Consider the following 16,282-nt stretch of genomic DNA (forward strand, 5'->3'; position numbering starts at 1 on the left):
TTATATTATTGAAAATCTGTAGTGTTGAACTTAATAGAAGGCAGCTGGATTCTCTATTTCTTTGCAATTTGCTTTAAGGAAGCAATAAGATGACCTAGCCTCATGCAAATATGTAGTTGGTAAAAGGTGTATTTTTAAAACTTTGAGACAATTGTGGGTATTCTTTAATACTAAATCAAAGCTTCATAAGTGCTAGTTTCTTAAATTAGTTACAGTGGCATTTTACATATTAGCAAATGTATTCCATCAGTACTCACCGATCTTTCTTGCACAATAAATGGTTTTTTCCCCACATACTTGCATTTATAATATGCATTAGTTATTTGGAAAATATTTATGTATGTTTTATTGTATCAAAAATCACTTGTTTAATTTAACCACCCATCTTATTTTACAACGTCTTTAAGTACTGAGAAGCTGTCAAGCATATAGTACCAGAAACAAGTTTTTCAAAGTTCTCAAGAAAGCTTAAATGCTATCTTTGGACACAAATACTTATTTTCCTTGTGACATGAGTGACACATTTCCTTGTGAATGAGTGACAACTTCATTTATTTTTGAGAATGATAGTGGTACCTTTTTTTTAGACTGAGTTTCACTCTGTCACTTGGCTGGAGTTCATTGGTATGATCTCAGCTCAAGCAATTCTCTCACCTCAGGCTCTTGAGTAGCTGGGACCACAGATGTGTTTCAGCATGCCTGGATAATTTTTTTTTTTTTTTTTTTTTGTATTTTTGGTAGAGACAGGGTTTTGTCATGTTGCCCAGGCTGGTCTCGAACTCCTAAAGGAGCTCCAGTAATCTGCCTGTTTTGGCCTCCCAAAGTGCTGGGATTTTACAAGCATGAGCCACTGCACCAGGAGGTTGTATTTTTAAATGAAATTGATGTTTCTCTTTAGTTCTCTGTAGTATATTCTCATGATGTATTTATTATTTTCAGTAATTTAAATTAAAGGAAGCTAGCAAATCTGAATCACATTTACATTCATTAAAGTTCTAAAGAGATTATTGCCCACCACTACTGCTTTGTAAAACGTTCTTGTGTTTCAGTGTGTGGTTAGAGGAGTGAAAATGTGTTTGGTTTATTGTCGTTGCCTATTAGGGAGGGTCAATACTTACAGGCAGTTCTGACTGGTTATGGTATAAAAGACTTCACAGTACAGGACAGGCTGTGCTGAGGAAGAGGAGGTCAGGAAACCCTCTGCAAGTCAGTATCAAGGAGAATTTGTAAAAACCGTTTGCTTGAGTGAAGTAAACACCAAAGCACATAGGCACATAGGAGGCATTATTTTACTAAACAGATATTATACTAAGATATTAACAGTTTTTGAAGTAATACACATTCTTATTTTATAGAGATGTAGATAGATCTTTGGACATTTTTTATGAACGGTTACACCCACTTACAATAAGTGTCACTTATTTGTTTGTTTGTTTGTTTGTTTGTTTTTGAGATGGAGTTTCACTCTTGTTGCCCAGGATGGAGTGCAATAGTGCCATCTTGGCTCTCTGGAACCTCCACCTCCCAGGTTCAAGCGATTCTCCTGCCTCAGTCTCCCAAGTAGATGGGATTACAGGTGCCCACCACCACGCCTGGCTAATTTTGTATTTTTAGTAGAGATAGGGTTTCATCATGTTAGCCAAGCTGGTTTTCAATGCCTGACCTCGTCCTCCCAAAGTGCTGGGATTACAGGCATGAGCCACCGCACCTGGCCCAGGAAGTGTCACTTTTATTGAGTTCATATTTTCTTTCTTCTTTTTTTTTGAGATGGAGTCTCGCTCTGTTTCCCAGACTGGAGTGCCATGGTGCGATCTCTGCTCACTGCAAGTTCCACCTCCTGGATTCATGCCATTCTCCTGCCTCAGCCTCCCAAGTAGCTGGGACTACAGGTGCCCACCACTACACCTGGCTAATATTTTGTGTTTTTAGTAGAGCTAATGGAGTTTCACCATGTTAACCAGGATGGTCTTGATCTCCTGACCTTGGGATCTGCCCGCCTCAGCCTCCCAAAATGCTAGGATTACAGGCATGAGCCACCATGCTCAGCCTGAGTTTGTATTTTCATCACAGCTTTGTATCTGTTTCATGCCCGTAGTCAAAGGCATCTTTCTTTAAGTCTTGTTCCCCATTTCGTGTGGCATCTCGTCATCTTATTTTGAAAGTGTTGTAAAAAGAACATGCTGGAATAAGAACTGATCTGCAGGTATGTTTAATTAGTGAGCTAATATGAGTAAATATACTATCCAAAGAACAGAAAATGTATCTTTTTAAAAGATGATTGTCAGTAGTATCAAGCAATATAAATATATGTAAATACTTTTAACACAGAAGCATGATTTTTATGAAGAGGGATAAAAATAATTTAAGTTCACTGGGTACAATGGCTCACACCTTTGTAATCACAGCACTTTGGGAGGCCGAGGTGGAGGGATCACTGGGGGTCAGGAGTTTCAGACCAGCCTGACCAATATGATGAAACCCTGTCTCTACTAAAAATACAAAAATTATCCGGGCATAGTGGCACGTGCCTGTAATCCCAGCTACTTGGAAGGCTGAGATAGAAGAATCGCTTGAACCCAGGAGGCAGAGCTTGCAGTGAGCCAAGATCACACCATTGCACTCCAGCCTGGGCAACAAGAGTGAAAATCCATCTCAAAAAAATAAAAGGAAAAAGAAAAATTTAAGTTTAAATCAACTTACATGGCATAAAAACGTAATATGCCAGGTACTATTCCTCAGGTACCTAATAGCCATATGTGGCTAGTGACTATTGTATTTATCAACACAGGCTTAGAGCCTCATGGTTACAGGAAACTATATTTTTTCAAAGTTTATTGCAGAGAAGAATGACATACAGTCAGTAAGACATTAAACCCTACTAGTAGCTTACATTTGGATGGAATTATGTGGGGGAAAGGGTTAAAAAGAACGTAAATATTTTCTGAGCTTAAGCTCATATTATTACCCTCTTTTTCTTTTTTTTTTTAATTATACTTTACGTTCCTGGGTACATGTGCACAACATGCAGGTTTGTTACATATGTATACTTGTGCCATGTTGGTGTGCTGCACCCATCAACTAGTCAGCACCCATCAACTCGTCATTTACATCAGGTATAACTCACAATGCCATCCCTCTCCCTGCCCCATAATAGGCCCCGCATTTTTTCATGTGCCTGGTGGCTGTATGCATGTCTTCTTTTGAGAAATGTCTGTTCATATTCTTTGCCCACTTTTTGATGGGGTTGTTTGTTTTTTTCTTGTAAATTTGTTTGAGTACTTTGTAGGTTCTGGATATTAGCCCTTTGTCAGATGAATAGATTAAAAAAGTTTTCTCCCATTCTGTAGGTGACCTGTCCACTCTGATGGTAGTTTCCTTTGCTGTGCAGAAGCTCTTTAGTTTAATGAGATCCCATTTGTCAATTTTGGCTTTTGTTGCCGTTGCTTTTGGTGTTTAGACATGAAGTCCTTGCCCATGCCTATGTCCTGAATGGTATTACCTAATTTTTCTTCTAGGGTTTTTATGGTTTTAGGTCTAACATTTAAGTCTCTAATCCATCTTGAATTAATTTTCATATAAGGAATAAGGAAAGGATTCAGTTTGACCTTTCTACTTATGGCTAGCCAATTTTCCCAGGACCATTTATTAAATAGGAAATCCTTTACCCATTTCTTGTTTTTCTGAGGTTTGTCAAAGATCAGATGGTTGTAGATGTGTGGTATTATTTGAGGACTCTGTTCTGTTCCATTGGTCTATATGTCTGTTTTGGTACCAGTACCATGCTGTTTTGGTTACTGTAGCCTTGTAGTATAGTTTGAAGTCAGGTAGCATGATGCCTCCAGCTTTGTTCTTTTGGCTTAGGATTGTCTTGGCAATTCGGGGTCTTTTTCAGTTACATATGAACTTTAAAGCAGTTTTTTCCAATTATGTGAAGAAAGTCATTGGTAGCTTAATGGGAATGGCATTGAATCTATAAATCACTTTGGGCAGTATGGCCATTTTCACGATATTGTTTCTTCCTATATATGAGCATGGTATGTTCTTCCATTTGTTTGTGTCCTCTTTTATTTCACTGAGCAGTGGTTTGTACTTGTCCTTGAAGAGGTCCTTTACATCCCTTGTAAGTTGGATTCCTAGGTGTTTTATTCTCTTTGAAGCTATTGTGAATTGGAGTTCATTCATGATTTGGCTCTCTGTGTGTTACTGGTGTATAAGAATGCTTGTGATTTTTGCACATTGATTTTGCATCCTGAGACTTTGCTGAAGTTGCTTATCAGCTTAAGGAGATTTTGCGCTGAGACAATGGGGTTTTCAAAATATACAATCATGTCATCTGCAAACAGAGACAATTTGACTTCTTCTTTTCCTAACTGAATGCCATTTATTTATTTCTCTTGCCTGATTGCCCTAACCAGAAATTCCCACACTATGTTGAATAGGAGTGGTGGGAGAGGGCATCCCTCTCTTGTGCCAGTTTTCAAAGGGAATGCCTCCAGTTTTTGCCCATTCAGTATGATATTGACTGTGGGTTTGTCATAAATAGCTCTTATTATTTTGAGATACGTTCCATCAATACCGAATTTATTGAGAGTTTTTAGCATGAAGGGCTGTTGAATTTTGTCAAAGGCCTTTTCTGCATCTATTGAGATAGTCATGTTGTTTTTGTCTTTGGTTCTGTTTATATGCTGGATTACATTTATTGATTTGCGTATGTTGCATCGATGTTCATCAGGGATATTGGTCTAAAATTCTCTTTTTTTGTTGTGTTTCTGCCAGGCTTTGGTATCAGGATGATGTCAGCCTCATAAAATGAGTTAGGGAGGATTCTTTCTTTTTCTATTGATTGGAATAGTTTCAGAAGAAATGGTACCAGCTCCTCCTTGTACCTCTGCTAGAGATCAGCTGTGAATCTATCTGGTCTTGGACTTTTTTTGGTTGGTAGGCTATTAATGGTTGCCTCAATTTCAGAGACGGCTATTGGTCTACTCAGGGATTCAACTTCTTCCTGGTTTAGTCTTGGGAGAGTGTAAGTGTCCAGGAAATTATCCATTTCTTCTTGGTTTTCTAGTTTATTTGCATAGAGTTGTTTATAGTATTCTCTGATGGTAGTTTGTATTTCTGTGGGGTTGGTGGTGATATCCCCTTTATCATTTTTTATTGCATCTATTTGATTCTTCTCTCTTTTCTTCTTTATTAGTCTTGCTAGTGGTCTATCAATTTTGTCGATCTTTTCAAAAAACCAGCTCCTGGATTCATTGATTTTTTGGAGGTTTTTATGTGTCTCTATCTCCTTCAGTTCTGCTCTGATCTTAGTTGTTTCTTGCCTTCTGCTAGCTTTTGAGTGTGTTTGCTCTTGCTTCTCTAGTTCTTTTATTTGTGGTGTTAGGGTGTGAATTTTAGATCTTTCCAGCTTTCTCTTGTGGGCATTTAGTCCTATAAATTTCCCTCTACATAGTGCTCTAAATGTGTCCCAGAGATTCTGGTAAGTTATATCTTTGTTCTTGTTGGTTTCAAAGAACATTTTTATTTCTGCGTTCATTTCGTTATGTACCCAGTATTCATTCAGGAGCAGGTTGTTCAGTTTCCATGTAGTTGAGCAGTTTTGATTGATTTTCTTAGTCGTGAGTCCTACTTTGATTGCACTGTGGTCTGAGAGACAGTTTGTTATAATTTCTCTTCTTTTACATTTGCTGAGGAGTGCTTTCCTTCCAACTATGTAACCAATTTTGGAATAAGTGTGATGTGGTGCTGAGAAGAAGGTATATTCTATTGATTTGGGGTGGAGAGTTCTTGTAGATGTCTATTAGGTCTGTTTGGTACAGAGTTGAGTTCAATTCCTGATATCCTTGTTAATATTCTGTCTTGATCTGTCTAATGTTGACAGTGGGGTGTTGAAATCTCCCATTATTAATGAATGGGTGTCTAAGTCTCTTTGTAAGTCTCTAAGGACTTGCTTTATGAATCTGGGTGCTCCTGTATTGGGTGCATATATATTTAGGATAGTTATCTCTTCCTGTTGAATTGATCCCTTTACCATTATGTAATGGCCTTCCTTGTCTCTTTTGATCTTCGATGGTTTAAGGTCTGTTTTATCAGAGACTAGGATTGCAACCCCTGCCTATTTTTGTTCTCCATTTGCTTGGTAGATCTTCCTCCATCCCTTTATTTTGAGCCTATGTGTGTCTCTGCATGTTAGGTGGGTCTCCTGAATACAGCAAACAGATGGGTCTTGACTCTTTATCCAATTTGCCAGTCTGTGTCTTTTAATTGGACCATTTAGTCCATTTACATTTAAGGTTAATATTGTTATGTGTGGACTTGATCCTGTCATTGTGATATCAGCTGGTTATTTTCCTCATTAATTGATGCGATTTATTTCCTAGCATTGACGATCTTTACAGTTTGGCATGTTTTTGCAATGACTGGTATTGGTTGTTCCTTTCCATGTTTAGTGCTTCCTTCAGGATCTCTCGTAGGGCAGGCCTGGTGATGACAAAATCTCTAAGCATTTGCTTGACTGTAAAAGATTTTATTTCTCCTTCACTTATGAAACTTAGTTTGGCTGGATATGAAATTCTGCGTTGAAAATTCTTTTCTTTAAGAATGTTGAATATTAGCCCCCACTCTCTTCTGGCTTGTAGTGTTTCTGCTGAGAGGTCTGCTATTAGTCTGATGGGCTTCCCTTTGTTTGTAACCTAACCTTTCTCTCTGGCTGCCCTTAACATTTTTTCCTTCATTTCATCTTTCATGAATCTGACAATTATGTGTCTTGGAGTTGCTCTTCTCGAGGAGTATCTTTGTGGTGTTCTCTGTATTTTCTGAATTTGAATGTTTGCCTGCCTTCCTAGGTTGGGGAAGTTCTCCTGGATGATATCCTGAAGAGTGTTTTCCAACTTGGTTCCATTTTCCCCTCACTTTCAGGCACACCAGTCAGATGTAGATTTGGTCTTTTGACATAATCCCATATTTCTTGGAGGCTTTGTTCATTTCTTTTTCCTTTTCTTCTCTAGACTTCTCGCTTCATTTCATTCATTTGATCTTTAATCATTGATACTCTCTCTTCCAGTTGATAGAGTCAGTTACTGAAGCTGGTGCATTTGTGACGTATTTCTCATGTCATGGTTTTTATCTCTGTCAGTTTGTTTATGGCCTTCTCTGCATTGATTATTCTAGTTATCCATTCTTCCACTCTTTTTTCAAGATTTTTAGTTTCTTTGTGCTGGCTACGTAGTTACTCCATTAGTTCTGAGAAGTTTGATCGACTGAAACTTTCTTCTCTCAACTCGTCAAAGTCATTCTCCATCCAGCTTTGATCTGTTGCTGGCGATGAGTTGCGTTCCTTTGGAGGGGGAGATGTGCTCTGATTTTTTGAATTTCCAGCTTTTCTGCCCTGCTTTTTCCCCATCTTTGTGGTTTTATCTGCCTTTGGTCTTTGATGCTGGTGATGTACTGATGGGGTTTTGGTGTGGGTGTCCATTCTGTTTGTTAGTTTTCCTTCTAACATTCAAGACCCTCAGCTGTAGATCTGTTGGAGATTGCTCGAGGTCCACTCCAGACCCTGTTTGCCTGGGTATCAGCAGCAGAAGATAGAATATTGTTGAATATTGAGTGTTGCTGTCTGATTCTTGCTCTAGAGGCTTCATCTCAGGGGTGTACCCCACCATGTGAGGTTCTAGGTGTCAGTCTGCACCTAGTGGGTGATGTCTCTCAGTTAGGCTACTCAGGGTTCAGGGACCCACTTGAGCAGCCAGTCTGTCTGTTCTCAGATCTCAACCTCCGTGCTGGGATATCCACTGCTCTCTTCAAAGCTGTCAGACAGGGTCATTATCATCCGCAGAGGTTTCTGCTGCTTTTTGTTTTGCTTTGCCCTGTCCTCAGAGGTAAGCTCATATTATTTTTAAGTAAATGTTGATGAGTATTAAATCATGGTGGTATTTTAAGATCCTACTGTTCGTATTGTAAACACTAAAAGACGTCTCACCAATCAAAATTATCGTAAGTGACACATGGGCACAAATGTGAACACTGCTGTCTTAAGAGCACCTCAGGTTTTTTCTTCAATGGATATTTACTTTGCATCCTTTCTTCTTTCAGTGAGAAGAGGTTTTGGAGGAATATTTTAAGTATGATCCTGAACACAAATTGATTTTCAGATTTGTTTGTACTCTGTTTAAAGCCATAAGGCTTTTTTTTTCTTTATTATACTTTAAGTTCTAGGGTACATTTGCACAATGTGCAGGTTTGTTACATATGTATACTCGTTCCATGTTGCTGTGCTGCACTCATCAACTCGTCAGCACCCATCAACTCGTCATTTACATCAGGTATAACTCACAAGGCCATCCCTTCCCTCTCCTACCTCCCCATAATAGGCCCCGGTGTGTGATGTTCCCCTTCCTGAGTCCAAGTGATCTCATTGTTCAATTCCCACCTATGAGTGAGAACATGTGGTGTTTGGTTTTCTGTTCTTGCGATAGTTTGCTGAGAATTATGGTTTCCAGCTGCATCCATGTCCCTACAAAGGACACAAACTCATCCTTTTTTATGGCTGCATAGTATTCCATGGTGTATATGTGCCACATTTTCTTAATCTAGTCTGTCACTGATAGACATTTGGGTTGATTCCAAGTCTTTGGTATTGTGAATAGTGCTACAATAAACATACGTTTGCATATGTCTTTATAGCAACATGATTTATAATCCTTTGGGTATATACCCAGTAATGGGATGGCTGGGTCATATGGTACATCTAGTTCTAGATCCTTGAGGAATCGCCATACTGTTTTCCATAATGGTTGAACCAGTTTACAATCCCACCAACAGTGTAAAAGTGTTCCTATTTCTCCACATCCTCTCCAGCACCTGTTGTTTCCTGACTTTTTAATGATTGCCATTCTAACTGGTGTAAGATGGTATCTCATTGTGGGTTTGATTTGCATTTCTCTGATGACCAGTGATGACAAGCATTTTTTCATGTTTCTGTTGGCTGTATGCATGTCTTCTTTTGAGAAATGTCTGTTCATATCCTTTGCCCACTTTTTGATGGGGTTGTTTATTTTTTTTCTCATAAATTTGTTTGAGTTCTTTGTAGGTTCTGGATATTAGCCCTTTGTCAGATGAGTAGATTGAAAAAATTTTCTCCCATTCTGTAGGTTGCCTGTTCACTCTGATGGTAGCTTATTTTGCTGTGCAGAAGCTCTTCAGTTTAATTAGATCCCAGTTGTCAATTTTGGCTTTTGTTGCCATTGCTTTCGGTGACATGAAGTCCTTGCGCATGCCTATGTCCTGAATGGTATTACCTAGGTTTTCTTCTAGGGTTTTTATGGTTTTAGGTCTAACATTTAAGTCTCTAATCCATCTTGAATTAATTTTCGTATAAGGAGTAAGAAATGGATCCAGTTTGAGCTTTCTACTTATGGCTAGCCAATTTTCCCAGCACCATTTATTAAATAGGGAATCCTTTCCCCATTTCTTGTTTTTGTCAGGTTTGTCAAAGATCAGATGGTTGTAGATGTGTGGTATTATTTCTGAGGACTCTGTTCTCTTCCATTGGTCTATATCTCTGTTTTGGTACCAGTACCATGGCAATCGTTAAGTTTGGTAAGATTTTTTCTGTTTATAAAGCAGCTTTAGAAATTCTTCTTGTAAACAGGGTGATGTGGTTGTATTTTTAAATAACAGTTTCTGAAATTATCTGAGAATTTTAGGAGAAACTTATGAAAGCAAATACATTTTAGTTGAATCATCATTATGACTTAAAATGTCACAGTTGCTTTTCTCATCACAGAACAATTGCTATTAAAGGCAGTAGGAAGGATTTCTGATTTCTCACCCAACACTTCAGTAAATGCAGTGCACACACATCCAGGGCATATGGAGGGCTTGGAATGGGGAGCAGTAATGAAACCATCTGGCCAATGGGCAAGAAGAGATGCTGGTGTAGATCTAAGCTGAGTCCCAGGCTGTATCCCCAGGCAATTCTGGTGCATATTGTCATTGACAGCTGCTGCCCTGAATTCTTTGTTCCTTGGATGATGTGTGTTAATCTGTCCCTGCTGATGACCTGTGCATGCTCATGAAGTTGCCCAGGAATGTGATTCCAGTTGGTCTACCAAACTATAGCTGTGTCATTACATTTACATTATCCCTACAGAATTCCTTTTGTAAAACTATCATTTTTAAATAAATATTCTGTTCAAGTTGTTAAAAATAGTCTTACTCCTCCCCACAACAAACCCATATAGGAAAGTCAACTGCATGGCCAGGAATGAAAAAATACTTATGTCAATACTTCTTTAGCAACCAGTTAGACTCTAACAGAGAAGGCTCCTGCTGTGCACTTGAATCAAAGCCCTGAAAGGGCATGGGACCAGATACAGGCCTTCTCAAGGAGCTGCAGGTCATTTGGAACCCTTAGCACGTGCTAGAGGGAAGCAGGATGGTGCTTCCAGATGTAGAGAGATAGATGATGCAGGAGGGAAAGCTGGATTGGAAAAGGGAGAGTTTTGTACATGGGCTAAGCTTGATGTGTCTTTGAGAGAGCGGAGTAGCAAAGTCTAGTCATCATTTGGATATACAGGACTAGAGCATGTATCTGATGTGGAGCTACAGAATGAAGAGCAACAGCGGCTGTTTAAATACCAAGGAAGTGTGTAGAATGAAATGGGACAAGCCAGGCATTGTGGTTTCATGCCTTAGTCCTAGCTACTTGGGAGACTGAGGTGGGGGAATTACTTGAGACCAGCAGTTTAAGTCCAGCCTGGGCCAGATGAGGAGACCCTGTATCTTTTTTTAAATTAATTAATTAATTAATTAATTTGAGGTGGAGTCTTGCTCTGTCGCCCAGACTGGAGTGCAGTGGCTTGATCTTGGCTCACTGCAAGCTCCGCCTCACAGGTTCATGGCATACTTCTGCTTCTGCCTCCTGAGTAGCTGGGACTACAGGCACCCACCACAACACCTGGCTAATTTTCTTATATTTTTAGTAGAGATGGGGTTTCACCATGTTAGCCAGGATGGTCTCAGTCTCCTAACCTCGTGATCTGCCTGCCTCAGCCTCCCAAATTGCTGAGACTACAGGTGTGAGCCACCACACCTGGCCAAGACCCTGTATCTTAAGAAAACAAAAAGTAAGGCCTGGTACAATATCTCATGCCTGTAATGCCAGTATTTTGGGAGGCCAAGTTGAGAGGATTGCTCAAGTGTAGGAATTCATGAGCAGACTGGGCAATAAAGTGAGACTCATTTCTATAAAAAAAAAATTTAAGAAATTAGCTAGATATGATGGCACATGCCTGTGGCACCAGGAACATGGTAGGCTGAAGCAGGAATATCACTTGAGCCCAGGAGGTGGAGGCTGCACTCCAGCCTGGGCAAGTGAGTGAGACCCTGTGTCAAAATAGATAAAGTGAACAGAAAATATGTCTGTAAGGACTATTATCATTTGAGGGACAAGCCCCCAGTGGAGTAGCCACTAGAGTGGGAAGAGGAAAAGCAGAAGAGGATAATACAAGGAGAAAGAGTTCAAGATAGGAGAAGCTGTGGTCACAGTGCTGAATGCTGCCAAGCAGTGACTTGATTCGTGAACTCTCATTGGAAGCTGACTCTGTGCCACTCTTCTTAGTGCTGGGGTAGAGGAAAGGACAGGTGGAACACAGTTCTTGCTTTTATAAGCTTATGTTCTAGGAAGATTGAACTTAAGTATTTTCTCAGGTAGTATGAAACAGCAGGAAGAGGAAGCAGGATAAAGGGTTACAGAGTGATTGGGGGCTATTTTAGATAGAGTGATAAGGAAGAGCCTGACATTTGAAGAGTGACCTGACTGAAGGGATGACGGGCAAGAGTGCTGACATTGCAGGCAGCAGGATGACTGCCAAGACAGACAGAAGTGTGTTTCTTATGTGTTTGAGGAACAAACGGCAAGGTGACCAGCACAGTCAGAGTGAAGAATGAGGGAAATAGTGGATATGAGGCCCCACAGGCAGTACCATAGCTCACAGGGCCTTTGGCTTGTAGGCCATGGGAAGAAGTTAATGTTTTACTCCAGTTTGATGGGAAGCTCGTGGTAGATCTTGAACAGAGGAGTGCCATGCTCTAAATGAAGAGGTTACACTGGCTGCTTTGGGGACTGTAAGTTATAGTTAGCACGCGCTACAGGGAAGCAGGATGGTGACTGTAAGTCACACTGGGAGGCAGAGTGGAAGCAGCGGAGAGGGTTAAGAAGCAACTAGGGTAATAAAGGTGAGCAGTGACAGACTGTGGGTCACCATCAAACCATGCAGACTACCAATGAAGGTAGACATAAGAAGCATTGCACACAGATTGGAGTAGGGGAACCGAAATGCAGGTATTTGGCCCCAACACCTAGGCAAATGCAATGTATGCAGAGCTTTAGTTTGTCAGCATGAAGGCACAAGAGACAAAAGCCTGTTGGCAAGAGGAGCCTTGGGAGAGCCATATCAGCAGGGGCAGGCAGTGTAGATGAAGGAGAGATGGAAGACGAGGTGCTGGCATGAGGGGATGGTGCTGTGAGCACCAGTGAGAGGACACAGTTGGAGAGGAGTGGGGAGTGGGATGGGGACAGAGGAAACACAATTTGGAGGAAATCTCTGGTAGAGAGAAAGAAAATCTTCAGAAAGAGGTGATTGTGGGAACAGTGTGCTGCAAAAGTGAGATGAGATCAACTGCACTGAGGGAAGAGTTGGCATCAGTGGGAATAAAGAATTCTCAAACTCACCCAGAAGGGCATGTGACATGGATGAGTGTCAACAGGTCAGCAGCTTAGCAGGAAAGGGGACAGGAAGTAGAGGGTTTTCCATGTTGTTTCAGAGGTCTCTGATTCCTACACAGTTGAACCCTGGCAGGGAGGTTCATTCTTGAAATACTTGAGAGTGCAGAGTTTGGGAGAAAGGGAGCAGAATCTGTAAAATATGTTCAATAGCCATTTGTTTTTGAAAACATATTTGAGTTCAGCAGTGTTCAGATCAGTGTCAGGTCTGGCAGTGTTCTGCAATCTGATACCCTTCAGACAAGATATAAACTCAAGGTGAAATGAGGTGGAGGGTGCACCCAAGAAAGCCAAACAGCAACAGCTCCAGCCTTCAGCTCCCAGTGTGAGCAACACAGAAGAAAGGTGATTTCTGCATTGTCAACTGAGGTACCGGGTTCATCTCAATGGGGTGTGTCAGACAGTTGGTACTGGTCTGTGGGTGCAGCCCGACCAGCGAGAGCTGAAGCAGGGCCAGGCATTGCCTCGCCTGGAAAGTACAAAGGGGAAGGGAATTCCTTTTCCTAGCCAAAGGAAATTGAGACACACAACACCTGGAAAATTGGGTCACTCCCACCCTAATACTGCGCTTTACCAAGGGACTTAGCAAAAGGCACACCAGGAGATTATATCCCACACCTGGCCTGGAGGGTCCCACGCCAACAGAGCCTCCCTCATTGCTAGAATAGCAGTCTGAGATCTAACTGCAAGGCGGCAGCAAGAATGGGGGAGGGGCGCCTGCCATTGCTGAGGCTTAAGTAGGTAAACAAAGCCACTGGGAAGCTCAAATTGGGTGGAGCCCACCACAGCTCAAGGATGCCTACCTCCCTCTGTAAACTGCACCTCTGGGGACAGGGCATAGCTAAACAAAAAGCAGCAGAAACCTCGGCAGAGGTAAATGTCCCTGTCTGACAGCTTTGAAAAGAGCAGTGGATCTCCCAGCACGGAGGTTGAGATCTGAGAATGGACAGACTGCCTGCTCAAGTGGGTCCCTGACCCCTGAGTAGCCTAACTGGGAGACATCCCCCACTAGGTGCAGACTGACAACTCACACCTCACATGGCGGGGTACACCCCTGAGACGAAGCTTCCGGAGTGAGAATCAGACAGCAACACTCACTGTTCAGCAATATTCTATCTTCTGCAGGCTTTGCTGCTGATACCCAGGCAAACAGGGTCTGGAGTGGACCTCAAGGAAACTCCAACAGACCTGCAGCTGAGGGTCTTGAATGTTAGAAGGAAAACTAACAAACAGAAAGGACACCCACACCAAAACCCCATCAGTACATCACCAGCATCAAAGACCAAAGGCAGATAAAACCACAAAGATGGGGAAAAAGCAGGGAAGAAAAGCTGGAAATTCAAAAAATAAGAGCGCATCTACCCCTCCAAAGGAACGCAGCTCATCGCCAGCAACAGAACAAAGCTGGATGAAGAATGACTTTGATGAGTCCAGAGAAGAAGGCTTCAGCTGATCAAACTTCTCAGAGCTAAAGGAGGAACTATGTTACCATTGCAAAGAAACTAAAAACCTTGAAAAAAGATTTGACGAGTGACTAATTAGAATAACCAATGTAGAGAAGGCCTTGAAAGAACTGATAGAGATGAAAACCATAACACGGGAACTAAATGACAAAAGCACAAGTTGCAGTAACCAACTCGATCAACTGGAAGAAAGAGTATCAATGATTGAAGATCAAATGAATGAAATGAAGCGAGAAGAGAAGTCTAGAGAAAAAAGAAGAAAAAGAAATGAACAAAGTCTCCAAGAAATATGGGATTATGTGAAAAGACAAAATCTACATCTGATTGGGGTGCCTGACAGTGAGGGGGAAAATGGAACCAAGTTGGAAAACACTCTTCAGGTTATCATCCAGGAGAACTTCCCCAACCTAGTAAAGCAGGCAAACATTCAAATTCAGGAAATACAGAGAACGCCACAAAGATTCTCCTCAAGAAGAGCAACTCCAAGACACATAATTGTCAGATTCATGAAAGATGAAATGAAGGAAAAAATGTTAAGGGCAGCGAGAGAGAAAGGTCAGGTTACAAACAAAGGGAAGCCCATCAGACTAACAGCAGACCTCTCGGCAGAAACACTACAAGCTAGAAGAGAGTGGGGGCTAATATTCAACATTCTTAAAGAAAAGAATTTTCAACCCAGAATTTCATATCCAGCCAAACTAAGTTTCATAAGTGAAGGAGAAATAAAATACTTTACAGACAAAAAAAAAAAAAAAGAAAGAAAAAATCCTTTACAGACAAGCAAATGCTTAGAGATTTTGTCACCACTAGACCTGCCCTATGAGAGATCCTGAAGGAAGCACTAAACATGGAAAGGAACAACAGGTACAAGCCATTGCAAAAACATGCCAAAATGTAAAGTGCGTTGATGCTAAGAAGAAACTGCATTAGCTAACGAGCAAAATATCCAGTTAATATCACATTGACAGGATCAAGTTCACACATAACAATATTAACCTTAAATGTAAATGCACTAAATGGCCCAATTAAAAGACACAGACTGGCAAATTGGATAAAGAGACCCATCAGTTTGCTGTATTCCAGAGACCCATCTAACATGCAGAGACACACATAGGCTCAAAATAAAGGGATGGAGGAAGATCTACCAAGCAAATGGAGAACAAAAAAAAGCAGGGGTTGCAATACTAGTCTCTGATAAAACAGACTTTAAACCATCAAATATCAAAAGAGACAAAGAAGGTCATTATGTAATGGTAAAGGGATCAATTCAACAGGAAGAACTAACTATCCTAAATATATATGCACCCAATACAGGAGCCCCCAGATTCATAAAGCATGTCCTTACAGATTTACAAAGAGACTTAGACTCTCATACAATAATAATGGGAGACTTTAACACCTCACTGTCAACATTAGACTGATCAACGAGACACAATGTTAACAAGGATATCAGGAATTGAACTCAACTCTGTACCAAACAGACCTAATAGGCATCTACAGAACTCTCCACCCCAAATCAATAGAATATACATTTTTCTCAGCACCACATCACACTTATTCCAAAACTGACCACATAGTTGGAAGTAAAGCACTCCTCAGCAATGCAAAAGAACAGAAATTATAACAAACTGTCTCTCAGACCACAGTGCAATCAAAGTAGGACTCACGACTAAGAAAATCAATCAAAACTGCTCAACTACATGGAAACTGAACAACCTGCTCCTGAATGAATACTGAGTACATAACAAAATGAAGGCAGAAATGAAAATGTTCTTTGAAACCAATGAGAACACAGATACAACATACCAGAATCTCTGGGACACATTTAAAGCAGTGTGTAGAGGGAAATTTATAGCACTAAATGCCCACAAGAGAAAGCAGGAAAGATTGAAAATTGACACCCTAACATCACAATTAAATGAACTAGAGAAGCAAGAGCAAACACATTCAAAAGCTAGCAGAAGGCAAGAAATAACTAAGATCCAAGCAGAACTGAAGGAGATAGAGACACATAAAAACCTCCAAAAAATCA

General features: G+C 40.7%; 1 pseudogene; it reads left to right on the plus strand.

The window, feature by feature from the left end:
* Positions 1-16,282, plus strand: part of LOC144331430 (cyclin-Y-like protein 2) — a 77,303-nt pseudogene that overhangs the window by 27,905 nt on the left and 33,116 nt on the right.

This window comes from Macaca mulatta, chromosome 9, assembly GCF_049350105.2.
Source record: "Macaca mulatta isolate MMU2019108-1 chromosome 9, T2T-MMU8v2.0, whole genome shotgun sequence".
Taxonomy (NCBI): domain Eukaryota; kingdom Metazoa; phylum Chordata; class Mammalia; order Primates; family Cercopithecidae; genus Macaca; species Macaca mulatta.